The sequence below is a fragment of the Epargyreus clarus genome, unplaced genomic scaffold (assembly GCF_041222505.1).
Source record: "Epargyreus clarus isolate Ecla_fem2 unplaced genomic scaffold, WU_Ecla_fem_2.2 ptg000032l, whole genome shotgun sequence".
NCBI lineage: Eukaryota > Metazoa > Arthropoda > Insecta > Lepidoptera > Hesperiidae > Epargyreus > Epargyreus clarus.
In genome coordinates, this window is record NW_027332237.1 from 1,170,400 (window position 1) to 1,175,195 (window position 4,796).

The following is a 4,796-nucleotide window of genomic DNA, read 5'->3' on the forward strand; positions in this document are numbered from 1 at the left end:
TGTTCATAGGAAGGAACTGATAATCATGGAGATGAGTCTTCTGTTGACAAAAAACCAGAAAATGAACATTGTTGCTTGCAAGTACATGTATGTGTTTTAAAAATGTAATCATAATATCAATCTGCAAAAAATATTTTGTATATTTTACAAGATAATATTTTATCGCATATTTTATTATAGTTTATTTATTTTCAGAAAAAAAATGAAACAACAGTTGCTGTCACTTCGAAAAGTCCAACTTCATCACTAAGCATTGGCTCGATTCTGGACACACCAAGAAAAAGTCGTATAAAAAAGGAACTCTTTGCTTGCAAAAAACTTATAAAAATAAAAGACATTAAGTTATCTAATTTACGAAAGCAAAATAGTAGACTAAAGAAAAAATATAGTAGTTTGAAGGGTATCATGACTAAATTAAATAAACGTCAAACAGTAGATCAGTCTTTACTTCATGATCTATCAAAACACATAGAAGTAACAGAGACATTTAATGCTATGTATTTAAAGAACGTAAAAGGGAAGAAACGACCTTTTGCTCAATATCCTCCAGCTGCAAGAAAATTCGCAATTACGCTACACTTTTATTCGCCCGCAGCATATAAATACATACGAAAAATGTTTGACACTTGTCTACCCCACCCAAATACTTTATGTAACTGGTACAGAAGTATAAACGCAGAGCCTGGATTTACAGGAGAATCATTTGACAGACTCAAAGAAAAAGCACAAGTAACAAATAAGGTAATAATAGGTGCTATTATCGCTGACGAAATGTCGATTCGGCAACAAAAGATATGGACTGGTAAACGCTATGAAGGTTTGATTGACATGGGTTTTGGCAACATTGATGACACAAATGATATAGCCAGTCAAGTGTATGTCATAATGTTAGTAGGAGTAAATGATTCATTTAAAATCCCTTTAGCATATTTTTTTATATCGAGCCTGACAGCTGAAGTAAAGGCAAATTTACTTAAAATTGCTTTGGAAAAATGTCATTCTGTTGGTGTAAAAGTGATATCGTTAACTTTTGATGGGTGTAAAACAAATATTTCTTGTATGAGAATCCTCGGTTGTAAAATAGACAATTGTTCAAACATGAAAACCCATTTCAAACATCCTTCAGGCAACTACGAAGTAGCAGTGTTTCTAGATGCATGCCACATGATAAAACTAATGCGCAACACATTTGAGTCAAGGATGCCAATCAGAATCTTATAAAATGGGATTTTATCCGTCGCCTTCACAACTTACAGGAAGAAAAAGGACTACATCTTGCCAACAAATTATCTCATCGTCATATAGCATTCAGAAATGAAATAATGAAGGTAAAATTAGCTACTCAGGTCTTGAGTCGAAGTGTGGCTAAAGCTATTGAGTTTTGTGAAAAAAGCCTTAAACTTACCGATTTTAAAGACGTTAGTGCAACAGTAGAGTTCATTTTAATTTTAAATAATATTTTTGATATATTAAATACTAGGAATCTAAAACATCATGGATATAAAAAACCACTAAGTGCTAGTAACGCTGACCAAATTATTCCATATTTAATTAAAGCTAAGCAATATTTAATATCTTTAAGTGTTGATATCCGTAGGAAAAAAACTGTTAAAACAAAAAACGAAACGAGGGTTGTATACAGTTCGGAAAATACTCCGTTATGGAAATGTCAAGCCAATACTGGTGTGATTGGACTTTTAGTCTGCATTGAAAGCTTGATATATCTATTTAGGACTCTAGTTGAATCTGATACCCTTTCTTTTCTTCTAAGTTACAAATTTAGCCAAGATCATATCGAATTGTTTTTTAGCCACTTACGAAGTCATGGAGGTCATAACAATAACCCTAATGCAGTGCAGCTAAAGTCCGCTTATAAAAAAATGCTAATGCATTTAGAACTTAGTAATAAATTTACAGGAAATACTATACCCCTGGAAAATATTCCGATTTTAAGTGGTAAAAATACAATACCCAGCCTTAACTATACTTCAGTAGGATATCGCGCAGAAAATGAAAACGAAATAATCAACTCCAGCAATACCTTTGAAGATATAAATATTGAAAAAAACTGTGAAATATTATCGTCGAAACTTAATGATTCCGAATGTAGGTCTGAATATGTTGATCAAATCGTGGGATATATAGCTGGAGATGTAGTACGTTATTTAGTCAAAGTTATGAAATGTGATGCATGTGTAAGTAGTTTGTTAGCCCACGATAGATTGTTCTTTCACAATCTTATTGATGTAAAAAATTTAGGCGGTCTGTTTTATTCATCTCTAGACGTTTTTCGTGTTTGCAAAAAAACAGAAGTTACAATTAGGCTTTACCAGACGTGTTCTAACAAGAATTTAGTTTCTATAATTTCCACCAAAGTATTATCATCATTTTTGGGTGATGATGTCTTTTCACTTAACTGCCGTGACAATTATCATAGAATTATTATAATAAAGTCTATTGTCGAACGGTACACTAAAATAAGAATGCATTATATAGCCAAAAAAGATACGGAAAAAAATAAAAATCCATCGAAAAGACTGTTATACAATAAACTCATTTTATTTCAAGGAAATTAATGACATCCTCTTGATTCCGTATTTTTATTTTTACCCGACTGCCAAGAAAGGGTTATGTATTTCGCGCGTATCTTGTATGTATCTTTATAAGCTGACTTTAGCTGCACTGCATTTTATTCCCTCGAATTCAACAAACGGCTGTGTGAATTCCGACAGTTAAAGTGTCATTATATTCGTCTCAAATACCCAAGTGTCTTTAGATAGGTGTTGGAAAATCAATTTTTTCAACAAAACATATACTTCCGACTTCTATGTCACTACAAAGTAAAAAAAATACAAATAATTGTTGATTTAGTACATATTTCTGAAGTCGGCGGCAATATATTTCGTTGGATAACGACATAAACAGCGTAAAGTCCAATATGAGCTCAACACAACATACACAACACAATATACAGCACAACACAATATGAGCACAAAATATAATATCGATGGATTTTTATTTTTTCGTTTTTGGTTATGTAATGCAATCTTATTTTAGTGTATCGTTCAACAATAGACTTTATTGTAATAATTCTATGATTATTGTCGTGGCAGTTGGATGAAAAGACATCATCACCCAAAAATGATGATAATACTTTGGTGGAAATTATAGAAACTAAATTCTTTTTAGGACACATCTGGTACAGCCTAATTGTAACTTCTGTTTTTTTGCAAACACAAAAACGTCTAGAGATGAATAAAACAGACCGCCTAAATATTTCACATCAATAAGCTTGTGAAAGAACAATTTATCGTGGGCTAACAAACTACTTACACATGCGTCACATTTCGTAGCTTTGACTACATAACGTACTAAATCTCCAGCTCCATATCCCACTATATATTCACTATTCAGATCTACATTCGGATTCATTGAGTTTCGACGATAATATTTTACAGTCTTTTTTCAATATCTATATCTTCAAAGATATTGAATTTCGACAGTTAAGTTGTCATTATATCCGTCTCAAATACCAAAGTGTCCTTAGATAGGTGTTGAAAAAAAAACAAAATTTTTAACAAAATATAGACAACAGACTTCTTATTAGTGATCGAAGACCCCACCTCATAGTTTTGGTTAACTTTTTTTAAAAACGTGTTACTATTTCGGAAAAACATCCACGCTTTATAAAATATATAACTTCAGTAATTCAAAGTTCTGGTAATTATTTTATATCGTTAGGGGTAGAATTTCATTATTTTTATCCAACAAGCCAGATACAAAATTTCATAGTGTTTGCGTCAAAATTGACGGTTGTTCAAATTAACTTTTAACCCTTATTTTGCCCTCTATGGGGTTGATTTTTCGGAAAGGGATGAATAGGTGTGTCTTTATTTCTATCCAGAAAGCCAAATACTAAATTTTACAGTAGTTGCTTCAAAATTAAAGGATTTGAAAAAAACTGTCATATGTTTTACCCTCTTAAGGGTAGAATTTCCAAAAGGGCTTTCTTAGTACTTATTTACGCTATATAGCGAACCCATGTGCAAAATTTCAGAACTCTAAATTAAGCGGTTTTGGCTGTACGTTGATTTCTGAAAAATTAAAAAATAATTTAGTCCGTCAATCAGTCAGTCACCTTGCTATTTTATATATATACAAATATAATAATATTACTATTACGCGCCAAAAACCCGCCATTTTGATTTTTTTTTCTAACCCCTATCTAAGGACACTCGGGTCATTGAGACGAATATAATGACACCTTAATTGTCGACATTCATCCAGCCGTTTGTTAGATCCGATCAAATAAATAAAGAGAAATATACAAGATACGCGCGAAAAACATAACCCTTCCTTGGCAGTCGGTAAAAATAATTGAAATAAATGTTGGTTTACTACATATTTATTTAGTCCATTTCGTTGGATAACGGCGTAAACAGCTTGTTGATTTTTTAATTAAATTACTTGTATTTGGTTATATTTTAATTTTAAACTTATTATATTTTTATTATAATAAATTGTGACTGCATATTACTTACTTTCATTGATAAATTATTATTATGTTCATTAAAATTAATTACTTCAACCTAATAAAAATATTAAAAGTAATGACAGTTCGTCTCCACTAATTCCTTGTCCAAGTGACAAACCACGGTCGTCAATTTTTTTTTTTCTTTGTTTTTGACGTCAATTTGACGCCACTTTTTAAGTTCTTTTTTGTATGGGATTGTGTATCTAGTTCTTATTAGTGATCGAAGCGTGCGCCACACGGCGGACGAGGTGCGCTTGAGCCG